At 34.0% G+C, this 13,650-nt stretch overlaps 1 pseudogene; it reads left to right on the top strand.

Annotated features, from left to right (window-relative positions):
- Nucleotides 1-13,188: 13,188 nt before the first annotated feature.
- Nucleotides 13,189-13,401, top strand: LOC145275111 (U2 spliceosomal RNA; annotated as a pseudogene).
- The last annotated feature ends 249 nt before the right edge of the window (nt 13,402-13,650 follow it).

Raw genomic sequence — 13,650 nt, 5'->3', positions numbered from 1 at the left:
GAAAAGTAGAAACGGCAAATGCATATCGATTAAAACAAAATCATAAATGTAAAAAAAAGGTCTAGAAAATACTCGTTTCATTTACAGATCTGTATCTTGCATTTTAAGAAGAAATTCCGTGGTTTAAAATCTGTTATTATATTCTCTCCAAATTTAAACAAATGTTTGACACTCTCTCTCTCTCTCTCTCTCTCTCTCTCTCTCTCTCTCTCTCTCTCTCTCTCTCTCTCTTACAAATATATCAATTACATAAATAATGACATCGTTCAAATATTTGAAACAGAAATAAATGAACTTGTTCATTATACACTGTAAAAAGTAACATATATATATATATATATATATATATATATATATATATATATATATAGCTTAGTGAGTTAGAATAAGACAATGAGATCAATTCTACAAAATAGGGACTTATAGAGATAATATAAAGCTCAACACGTTTCATTGGAACTTATATAGGAGAACAATAGGAATAAAAATGAAGTATAAATAAAAATTGGTAAATATCATTTATAATTTTTTTTAATTATTTCGTTCCTGATGAATCCCACGCTAGACGTCGCATCCCTATTATGTTACCTAGCATCTTCTCTACTTTTCTGATGCGAAGCATTAGGCTTCGAAATGCCTTGGCATAAAGAGTCCCCTCTATACCCTAACTAAATGTTTGTATACCCTTATTGAATAAATGAACCACTCTATATTTATCAATATATAGTTTTGTGACATTTTTATTCCTATTTTCTTCTATATATATATATATATACATACATATATATGTATATATGCACACACACACACATATATATATATATATATATAAGTATATGAGAAAATATTTCATTAGATTTAATGGAAAAGATTTTCTCTTTATGTATATTTTTTATTATATTCTTATAATTCAGGTTAAAGACCTGTTTCATTAACAATGATATTATTACTGCATGTCTGAGTCGTTTAATCCACAGTAATTTATTCTAAGTTCAAAGAAAAACACATAAAACTAATATACTGGTTCATTCAGCCTCCGTAAATTTCCTCGAGTCAAAAGCCTAAATCTTAATCGTTTGTTTTAGCTAAAAAAAAAGTATTTTCAAACATTTGTGCGTTTCAATCAAATTTTATTAATTTCTATCATTTTTCATTAAAATTTGTAGACCTATAATACGTGTTTTTAATAGTTATCTACATAATGTATTTGTATTTATAATATACTGTTAATATTGTAAATTGATTCTAATTAAATACTACAATCCCCGCTGCTTTCTGCTTTTTGTAAATTCTTTTCTGAATGGTCGGCGCTTGTTCTGAAGGGTCGGTAATTTCTTAAAATGTATTAATTCAGTATTGTTTGTTTATATACAGAATGCGTCCGGTGTTTGAGAACATTTATTACATTTTAAGTATAATAAAAACAACTATACATATGGAATTAAATGAAACGACATTGAAACATGAGCTTGAATCCAACTTAATTTAATGCAATGAAATCTCCCACCGTTTCAGTGACAGCTTCTATTCAAGACCTAAACCTTGCTCGTTGTCGATGTTGTCCATTAACTTTAGTATTCTTTCAAACAATCTTTGCTTTTGTGAGGATATATATATATATATATATATATATATATATATATATATATATATATATATATATATATATATATCAACACCGTACACGTAATAATCTCACGGATTGGAGCCTAGATAGCTTGAAGGCCACACTTTGGTGAAAGTTCCTTTAATCTGAAAAAATAAGAACAAAGCATGTATTCTTCAGCAGGATTTTTCAGTTTGTTTTAAAGTCTTTTGAATCTCCCTGGACGATTTTCCTCGGAGATATTGTACATAACATTTAGCACATATCATCTGTATCGAACATTCTTACGGACGGTCTTTCGAAATGTGGTCTGGAGACAGAAATATTTTGCAATTGACCCCATTGACCTCTAAGAGATCTCATTTATGATAATCGTAACTTGTTGAATAAACACCCGTGTTCTAAGGCTTTCAGAGCTGTAGTGGTGCTTTTTCTCACGTTTAGCAACATGAGAAAGTAAGCCATCATTATCTTTAACTCATTGCGAACTTTAATAATAAAGCTCGCGCGACTTAAAGGAGTTATGCAATTCGCTAATTGCTGTATTACAGCTTGTCTTTTCATTTAATGTGCTATTTTATTATCTCTTATAATTGATCGTCTGTAAGAAAAAGTAAAGGTTTATATACAGGGAAGAATTGGTAAAATAACTGATGTATTCAAACACCAGACACACACACACACACACACACACACACACAAACACACACACGCTCTCTCTCTCTCCCTCTCTCTCTCTCTTATTCTCTCTCTCTCTCTCTTGTGTGTTAAGCTTTTTATTTTAATCGTTGGATTTAAATATTGATTCGTTTTTTCTAAGTCTGGAAAATAATCCAAAAGATTAACTCCAATATGATCTATATTTCAAATATATTCAGTCTTTATTTTCTCATAGCCTACAGTCTTATAAAGTCCCCTAGATTACCGAACGTTTTCGGTGTCGATTGACCATCGTCAGGGTTGTTCTTCCTGTGCATCCTACTTATTAATTGATATGTTCTCTGTCGTTTTACTGTTTTTATTACTAATTTAATATGTGTAATTTCGCCTAATTTGAATCTTTTTTAATAAGAACTTTGGATCCTACAACAAAAATACTTGTACGAAAACAAGAAAAATTCGAAAGAAAGATCATAAAAAGAAAAACGAAGATCCTCTTCAATAAAATATGCGTGAATATATATATATATATATATATATATATATATATATATATATATATATATATATATATATATATATATTCATTAGCTTTTCCTCTTTGGCTAGGATCTCCTTGAAAGTATTACTTCAAGTAATATCTATCAGGATTTTCATCTGAATTCTATCAGTATCTTCTCTCGCTTATATATATATTTATATATATATATATATATATATATATATATATATATACATATATATATACATATATATTATATATACATATATATATATATACATATATATATATATTAAAATGTCTGGTTCATATTCAGGTAACCTACATCTAAACTTTCCAGTGTGTAACCCCAAAATTGGCGGAGCAGTTTGGTAGAGTATGCAATGGTCAACCTTTTCAATATTGCCATCGTGGCCGCTAAATTCTCGTCCAAATCTGATGAAAAGGCTTGCTGCGTGTCTGAATAGACTTTATGTAAAATTCCAAGTGTAAGGCCTAAAAATTGCTTAATAGTTGCTAGGGACAGAAAAGGTAAAATCTTCGCAGACAAATTTTCGGCCTAAAACCAGTTACTTACCTTGCCTTATGTTTGAATACACTTTATGTAACATTTCAAATGTCTAGACCAGCATTTGACCGAATGATTTGGTAGAGACCGTATAGGTAATTTTTTTTTTTTAAACTTTATCCAAATTTTGACCCCGTAACATTTCTTGTTTTGGGCTCAAATCAAATAAAACGTTTTGATCCTTGTCCAAGTAACATACATCTACATAATTCTACTTCTATATTAGGAGTTTGGTAGAGTTTTCAAAGGTTAAATCGTCGAACTTTGACCCGTTATCAGGCAAATTTCTGGCCTAAAACAGATTAAAGATTTTGCCAAATCTCAATACGCCTTATATTAAATCTCGAGTGTGTAGACTGAAAGTTGACAGAGTAGTTTGGTATGGAAATGTACACACAAAGACACAGACACACAATTTCACTTTTTTTATATATATAGATTAAATTTTAGCTGTGCATATTTACTTCTGTTAATAATGTAAGTCAAATTCATTGAATTAGGGAACTCCAGTTATTAAAATATCTATCTTCTACTCTAGAAATAGATCCTATTTACATCTCAGTTTGATGGTGTTTACGTATTGTCTTTACAAACTGCTGATTTATGATTTTAAGACCAAAGCTTCGATTTCATTTCTGTCGGATGAATTTTACCTATAATCTATATACATTACTAATTCATGAGTTTACGATAAAATATATTCAGCTTAGATTACAGCTACATAAGATAAATATACTTTATCATCCATCCATTCTGCTGCGTGTCAGCATTTTTTTTATTTATGAGGTCATCTAAACCTTAGAAATCGTGGTTTTCAGATGTTGTGAGAAGTTAAAATCGTCTCTCTTCATTGGCTGATAGGCTCAATGCATAGTTTTAAGACAGCAATTCTTATTGGTTTAATTCAAATATCAACCCGCACGAGTTGCGGCCCTTTTTTTAAACTAAAAATCAGTTCGAGAAAAGAATGTAAAAGACGTCGGACTCATTCTATTTTTCGTTTAATTAATTTAAGAGCTTTTGGCGTCCAAGTTGTCATGGTATGTTTGAGACAATTCATCCTAATGATTTAGGTATGTCTTTCTTGGCGTTCTATCGTAATTTCAGTCAGCGAAACTATTGATTTTGGTTAATGTCAACTTCATTAGTGCATCCGAATTACTAATGTAGTAAAAAGGCAAAGCTAATTACAAATCTTCATAGTTATTATTCAACTACAACTTCCACAAGAAGTCAACTACCAGCCTTATGCAGAGCTGCAAGATTCGCAACATATTTTACAAGATAAAAAAACGACCTGTAACCTAAACATTTTTTAATTTATTGTGTTTTTATTTTCGCTCTCTGCCAAAGTTCTACAATATGTGGTAATCAAATTCTCATTTGCATTCATGTAATACTTGGTCTGGGTGCCCGGCTTTGCCTGAATGTTTGGAGGTGTGTTCAGAAAAAAGTGGTAGTAGGCAGGTAGCTTGAGGCCGTACAGTGAAGAAGGACAAGAAAGTGAAAAACAAACATCACACCTTGCCGTTGTGTCCAACGCTACATCGGAAATGACGAAGGTTTAAACTAAGGCTGGTCAATAGAAAAAAGGAGATGATTTTCGAAAATATCGGCGAAAAAAGCGACCTGTCCTTGAAGATAAGTGGCCAGTTGAGAGTGAATGGATTAATGTTTTAAGCGAATCTTTCGATATTTGTTGTCCAAGGGGTTGAGCTATAAAACGATACCGATCTCGTAAAAATCCGTTACTTTCTGTCGAAAGTTTTAGGAGAGGCATACAAACATACATACATACATACATTTAAACAGACACATGAGATTTATATTATAGAAGATTACTATTGAGCTTAATTTCGTTATTTCTCATATCTACTACTAGCATTTAATGAATGGGCATACTTTATTATATTTGTGCTATTTTGTACTACGTATTATCTATTTTATATTCGAATTTTACATACTATATTAACAGGGTTTACAAATATTCTATTTTATTATTATTAATTGGATTTAAGTTATACTCTTATATCATGGTTGTGTTTCCCATTTTCTAATGCACTTTTATTATTGTGTTTAATCCAGTCTAAAGGAAAACGCGAGAATCTCTTCTCGTATAAACATCGTTGAATCACATCATACGGCTTATGCATCAGATATAAATATATGGCATGCTTGAAATATACAAAGACTGCATCTGTTTGATGTAGTCGGTTAATATTTGCCTGCCCTACCTACTATGCATCATTTTTATTCCCATTGGCTAGGATAATTTTATGTGTAAATAACAACAAATTTCATAAGTAACAACCCAGTAACACGGAACTATATTATGCCTGTTGCAATATCAACTCCATGGAATAGATTAATTAATCTTTACGTGATGAAACGCGGAAAATTCTGTATTGCTTAATTCTCATATATATTTTCTAAACATAATATATATATATATATATATAGATATACAGATATATATATACATATATAAGCACACACACACACACACACACACACACATATATATATATATATATATATGTGTGTGTGTGTGTGTGTGGATGTGTGTATATTGTCTATAAGTCATGGAAAAATTAATAACGATGGTAAATACATTTTTTAAGTAAATTTATATAAATATGGCGTGATAACTCTCATATATTGGTGCGTAAGTCTATTTATTAATACTATGATCGCAATTCTGATGATCGATGGAAAGTGGTAAGGTTAAGTGCATTTTGTTATCATTTATAACTGACACAGGTACACACACACGCATATATATGTGCATATATGTATATATACTCACGCACACACTTCGCAAACACACATACGCGCTCCCACGGGTACACGACCACAGCATCACACAATGACACACAAAGAAAACGATACACACACGTACCCCACATATAGTTTCACTTATACAATCAAGGGGAATAATAAAAAATGAAAACTGAACAACTACAGAACTACACACGATCTTAAATCAAACTGATTTCACCCAAAACAACCGTGGCGCAACGAATTAGTGGGCAACATAACCGTTTGAAGAAACGGACATTTCAAAACGCATTTCCCTCGTGAGAGAGACATTAGTGTTTCGAATGGCTTCTCAAAATCTATGTTTTATCAAAAAGTATGTGAAGAGGGCGTAAAAATACAAAAACGAGTTATGAAATTTCAAACATATTAATAATTAAAAAAAGATTAATGGAAATATGAAAGAATAAACTGAGTATATAAAAAGCAACAAGCGTTGTAGGCTCAATTCCTTTTAATACGTGTATATATATCAAGAATCTTTAGGATGGACACTGATTATAAGTATAACCTAAGAGGTAGTCAACTAGCGTTTATGCACGGTTTACAACTTCCGTTGTTCTAACAATCTAGATTGTCTGCCCGGGCCCGAATTGTGCGTTTATTAAGAAGCCTGGGTGCGCGACATTGCCCGAGTGTTTGGAGGTGTGTGTTCAACAAAAAAAAGTGGTAGTAGGCAGGCAGGCTCGAACACGTATTACGAAGGAGGAAAAGAACGATACAAAAACGTGACTTCTTTGCTGTTGCGCCTATCGCTAAACCGGAAGTGACGAATGTTAAAATTTAGGCTAGTCAATAGAAAACAGGGTATGACTTTCGAATATATTGGCGAAAAAGGCGACCCCTCCATATAGAAAAGTACCCAGTATATATACATATATATATATATATATATAGTATGTGTGTGTCTGCGTGTGTGTGTGTGTGTTTGTGTGTGTGTGTGTATAATATGCATATTAGAACTACTAAACTGACGGGCCATACACGCAGAAAAAGTCAAAAGTATATTAGATATATTTTTGTTTAACTTTTTATTTACGTGTTTACATATAACGTAATCATATGTCCTGGATTAATTAAGAAAGAAAATACGCTAAGCGTTTTCTGTTTTTTACTAAGAAATGAAATACGATAAGCTTTTCTTTTTTTTTTTTTAGTCTTGAACACTTACTTTCGATAGTATACAGTATGAATCTTCAGCTTACAAAGAAATACACATATTAAAAGTAGCCATATTTTGGAAATAACGTAATTATGTAGTTTGTAGGTTTCTTCTTCTTTTCGAATTACATCTTGTCCATAAATACTGAACTAGAAGTCGCATGCTCGCTTTGAATTTAATATCTCATATATTTACATTGTCTTATACTCGTACGACTGCATTGAACATATTGTCTAATTAACCGTTTCTATAACCATTTACAATTCGTACTTATTGCAAAGGAAACATCGACGTGTATTTCTTTGTCTTCTCATGCGATAGTTAATAGGGGAAAAAGTCGTAAATAGACTAAGTCTGAATTAAATAATGCAACATACGAGAAGGTATGGAAGAATTTATCGCATTCTGGATTCGTATTTTTATGGGTTTTTTTCTCATCTTTCTGTTTGTTGTCCTTAATTATTAGGAACAAACAAAAACTTGAGAAGAAAAGTGCGTCTGAAGAAAGCAACAAAGCATAAAACGCGAAACACAACTGCAGTTAATTGAATAGTTTTCGCCTTCATCAAAGAGAGAAAAAAACTGGATGTTGTATTGCAATAATAGCAAAGAACTGTTTTGCATTAAAGCGCACGAAAGAAAGATTTCGATGTGAATTGCAATATTTGTTATTAGCAAGTTGGTAAAAAAAAACGATGCACAAAGAGGAAAATTATGCTTGCAATTTTAGATCTGTTTTTTTTTATTAAGGCTTCTCCTCTGTAGTGTCATATTATTAAAGCAATATGGCGCATATTTTGAAAATACTTGAACAAGCATTATATATGTTTCTACATTTTGAGAATTGTTTATTCGTGTTATTCAGATATGTTCTTATCTTGAGTGTTATATAAGGAAGGTTTCAGTAGAGGTGACCTCCAACCTTATTCCTGGGTATATTCATTGTGGAACTCGGGAATCCTCCTGAAATCGATAGAAAAATGATGTCTTTCGAACTTGAAAAGATTACAGATTTCGACAAGAAGATTCCTCGGTTTGACGTGACCTATTACCCTCATTTACACATGTGCTAACATGTAGACCTAACACGCTGTAGACTTTGTCGCAAGAAACCACAGCAAAGACAAACTTGGCTCACTTTCTTTGAAACTATATTCATTTCTCTAGTACTTTTCCAAATAAAACCTAATCCTCTACCTGCGTAGACATTATTCTTTTTATATCTTTTTCCCCTCGTCGTGACGTCACTTTGCACACAGATCAGCATTTGCATTTGGTCGGGATTCGCGTGTTCACCCTCAATAATAAAGACACACAACATTGGATCGTAAACTTCACCGAAATAGTTTAAAAATACAACTGAAGATAAAAGCAGTACTTTTAATAATTTTTAATAATTGAATTAACCATTATATACTAGTTATTACATATGTTCCTTAAGGTAGCAAAATACTACTCGTAAATGTGATAGTAAGTTTTCAATCCCTTAAGTAATTTATGAATGGAGTGTAAACTTGATTTCACAAACATTTAGCGAGTGTAAAACTAAACAAAATTAGCTCGGATTGAATGATTAGTAACTGATCAGTGAAGGTTTTCATTTTTCGGAATATTATATGTTAGCGGCCATTATAATATTAAGAATATTTCACTGATATTTTTACTTTTATTAATTACAAACAGGCCGCCCGGCGTTGCCCGTTCGTAAATTACGCATGAATATTATATTTAAATTAATGCAGATTTCTTATTTACTATAAACAGAAATATCGTAGGTATTAACCGCAACGTTAAATTAAAAAAAAAATGAAGTAAAAAAAGGAAACTAATGTTCATGCGAGTATTAGATTTTTTTTCTAAAGAAGTTTCTTTCTTGTAAATAAAAAATATTCGAGCTGAGATAAAACTAAACCATAAAGACAGTGAGTCAAGTACGATAACCATTACATCAACTTTACATGCTTTTAAAGACTGTTTTCAAACCCATTCATGCTCAACATAAAGAAGCTGTTGTGAAACATTTTAAAACAGATAAAATTTAGTTGACCTCTCACGTACCAACTTTTCAATTTCAGCAGTTCATTCTTTTCGGATGGAAACAGATTAAAAAGGACCGCCACGTGTCTAAATACTCTGTATTCTTAAGTTCAAGTCTGTAGATAAATATTCGTTGAGTATATAGGTTGAGAAATGTCCGCACACACACAAATTATCACTTTTATAGATATATAGATTTATACGATAGAAAAATATTGTGATGAACATTTAGCTGAAATTTGTATCTGAGTGTTTTTTAATGTTTTTTAACGATTGTTTCACGGCTCTTTAATTTTTATATAGAACTTTGTATAATATGCTTTTACATCATCCTTACGATTTTAGCAGAGAAAATTAACGTGAATAGAATGTAAATGCTTATCAAATATTCTTTTCATTCTTCTCATTATTATAGTTTAAGTGTCGTTTTTTTATATGGCGGTCACCACTTATTATGGCCTGTAGGCCACTCCGGGATAAGGGTTATTGCGTGTACAGTAATACATGAGATAGTATTGTAGTAATCATTAGTATTGGGGGTTTTGATAGAGTGTCTTACTTAAGGGGGCGGTTTGTCAGGAGTTTATTTATGTTGGACTTGAAGACGTCCAAGTTGTAGCCAGGTGGGAAACAGGGAAGCGGCAGAGAGTTCCACTGGGGCGCAGTTCTAAGAAAGAAGCTTTGCTCATAGAATCTTCTTTGGATTTAGGCACAGATAAAGAGTGGGGAAAATTATTGACAGTAGTTTCAGCCAGACGGGTGTTTCTTGTGAAAGATTGGCGAGGGGGGCGGGGGATTGGAACTCAGACGAGCACCTGCCATGGAAATAACGATAAAACAAAGATAGGCTCGCAACGTATCTTCTGTGGGAGAGAGGTTGCAGGGAAGAGAAAAGGGCATCCCCCACTAAACCACAAAGTCTATTTTGTCAAGGCAGGATAGACTGTTTTTAGCAGCTCCTGCCCAGATGTGCAAGCAGTACTCCATACTTGGACGTACTTGGCTTTTATACAGATAGAGAATTGCATCAGTAGTGAGATATCTTCTGGGGCAGTAGAAGGATCCCACCATTTTCCCAGCGTCCCTGGCAAAAGATTTGATGTACATGTTCCATTTCAGATCGGGAGTAAAGGTCAAACCCAGAAGCTTGTCAAAACATGGAGCCTCTCGAAGACGAGAGCCATCAATTTCAATTGATGCCAGATGGGGATCAGAGCGTTGATGATGTAAAGATAGAAGCATGGTTTTGGATGCATTAGAAGTTACCAGCCACCTCTTTCCCCACTGTACCACGTGCTCAAGATCAGAGGAGAGAGAATTAGAGAGAACTTTGTCATTTACAGCCTTTGATTTGTTGTCATAGATGGTCGTGTCATCAGCATAGATGTTGACGAATGTTTTAAGTATGTGTTTTGGGAGATCATTGATATAGATCAGGAAGAGAGTTGGGCCCAGGATGGACCCCTGGGGGACTCCAGCATTAATACTGTTGGCCTCTGATTTCTGCCCATAAACCACTACTCTTATCAACCTATCCGAGAGAAATGATTTAATGATTGAGAAAACATTTCCAGTAATACCGTTGCTGGAAATCTTGTGAAGTAGGCCCTTATGCCATACCTTATTGAAGGCCTTCGATATGTCAAGAGCAATTGCCCTGGAAAGGAAACCTTTGGCAAGAAATTCACTAATCCTATGAGATATAACCGTCAGCACATCTGCTGTAGATCTTGCAGAGCGGAAACCATATTGCATGTCACTAAGAAGGTTGTTTCTGTTGAGGTGGTTGACTACTTCTTTATTTAATATGGGTTCCAGCGACTTACTCATGACAGACAGGAGACTTATTGGTCTGTACTGAGAGGGAGATGACTTTTCACCTGAATTCTTAAATACAGGGCATACTGATGAGGTTTTTCAGGGTGTTGGAAAGGGTCGTATTATAATATTATATAAAAGAACTTTAAATGTAATTCATTAATTACTAGCATTTCAGCCCGGCGTTTCCCGGGTGTATAGATGTGTATGTTGAGGAAAAAAGAAAAAAGAGGTAGTAGGAAGGCAGCCCCCGACTCAGTACCATGAAGGAGGAAAAGAATGGGGAAAACGTGACGTCTTTTCTGTTACGACCACGGCAAAACCGGAAGTGATGTAGGCGTAAACCCAGGTTAGACAATCCTGGTTATAGTTCAGACAAAATTTGACCACGATCCACCAAGTCATTATTTACAGCTTACGTCAAATATTCTTGAGAAAGGCTACACAATCCGCGTAAATTGACGGTATTTTTCTGTGCGTGCGCACCAATTGGTTGGCTATAAACTAAAACTTTTTCATAGAGAGAAATTAACGTTTTAGAATGCCGACCTTGTAGAACTGAAAAGAATAATACCTTAACCCGACGGAAACAAAGTCAAGATCGGAGTGGTTACGAGGAAAACTGTGACACTGACCCTAAGCGGGGTGAATAAGCTTCCGCCAAAGGAGAAAGTTTCATGGACCTATCAAATACAGAAGCAGTTTACAGCCGCATGTATACCCCGTTAGAGAACGTTAGGGGTTTTGCAGGAAAGTGTAGATATCATTCGACAGTAGAGCGCTTGGTATTCTTTTCTGGGATCGACCAGGTAAACGAAAAAATAATAATAAAGTTAAATTGTTTCTAGTGTCGTTTTTTTCTTGGTGATGTAGATAATTATTTATATATATATGAAAATGAGCACTATAAATTCAAGCTACATCTATATAGCCAACAGAAGTGTCTGGAAAAATAGAGCAGTTTTGTATGTGCACATTGCTGTTGAGTCAGAAGTAAATCACTAAGGTACATTTGAAGCTAATATGAGACCGTTTTACTTAAAATGGACCAATGGTACAAGGAACTAACAAAATTGTCTCATATATATATATATATATATATATATATATATATATCGTGTGATCCAAAAAAAAAGAAGCTAAATGGAGGCCATGAAGAACATATGCAGTAGAACGGAGAAAAAAGGCCAAAGTCCCTAGTTTTTTGGTGTGATGGTTTGAATATGATAAACTAGTTATGACCAAAGTTTCATTTCATTCGGACAAAACACTAAAAACCGGGGCCTAATTAGAGTTGGGGCCCGTTTTTTATCACCCTTTATATGCACACACACACACACACACACACACACACACACACACACACACACATATATATATACATATATATATATATGTATATATATATATATATATGTCTGCGCTGTTGTGAGTCCATGTGTGAATGGGTGTGTCCTTGTCTATCACTGTGACTTTTCCACCCCCATGTGCCACTATATCAGTCTAGTTACAATTATATTAGCTCAGAGAAGTGAGTTTACGCAATCACTAAAATAAAATAAAAAAAAAAGCGGTAGATAATATTATACTATCGCAATTCTATTTTTACTAGAATATTCAATTTTGTATACTGTCGTTTTTTTATTAAATTTTTACTAATAATAAATAGAAATTCGGAAGAGAAAAAGTCACGGAAAAGTAATCAATATCGTATAAAACAAGATTGGTGGAATTGCAAATATGAAGATATTGGTCTTTAGAAAGTGTTCGAGTAAAACTCAATCTCATATCTGATAAGTAATTTCGTATCTGGTTTTTGTCGCGTGCAAGCGACTCTATAAGTCACTCCGACGGTCAGTCGGTCGGTCGGTCTGTCGGTCGGTCTGTCGGTCGGTCTGTCAATCGGTTGGTCTTTCGGTCAGTTTGTCGGATCTGTCGGTCTGTCCGTAACACTTTTGTGCTTGGCTTTTTGGTTGAGATCTAGGTTTGTTCTTAATAGATGCTGTTCTTAGCTTTTTAAACTTTCTTCGCCTTTTGGCCAAGATCAAAGTGTAGTATCTGTTCCGGCAGATGCTGCACTTGAGATGGTTTGTACCAGTCAATGGAGGGGAGACCCTCTATACTGGGACAATTATTATTTTTGGTAACCAGAGTGACCCCTTTTAGGGGAGCTGGTTTTTACCTCACATTAAAAACGGCCTTGTGCCTAATTTGCTCAGTGGGGGAGCAAATAAATACCATTTGTTCCGGCAGATACTGCAAGCAAAGACCATATGTGGGGGCGACCCCACATATAAGACCTTGGTCAATGTAGGGGCAACCCTTCATACCAATTGTCACTATCCAGCTCCCCTACTCCCCGGGGAGTTGGTCCCCATTTCCCCTCACTCCTCACATTAAAAATCGGCCTTGTGCCTAATTTGCTCGGTGGGGGAGCAAATAAATACCATCTGTTCCGGCAGATACTGCAAGCTATGACT

The sequence above is a fragment of the Euprymna scolopes genome, chromosome 4 (assembly GCF_053919585.1).
Source record: "Euprymna scolopes isolate OS-2025 chromosome 4, ASM5391958v1, whole genome shotgun sequence".
NCBI classification, from domain to species: Eukaryota; Metazoa; Mollusca; class Cephalopoda; order Sepiida; family Sepiolidae; genus Euprymna; species Euprymna scolopes.
Note: the sequence above shows the minus strand (reverse complement) of the source record. Positions and strands in the feature narration are given on the sequence as shown.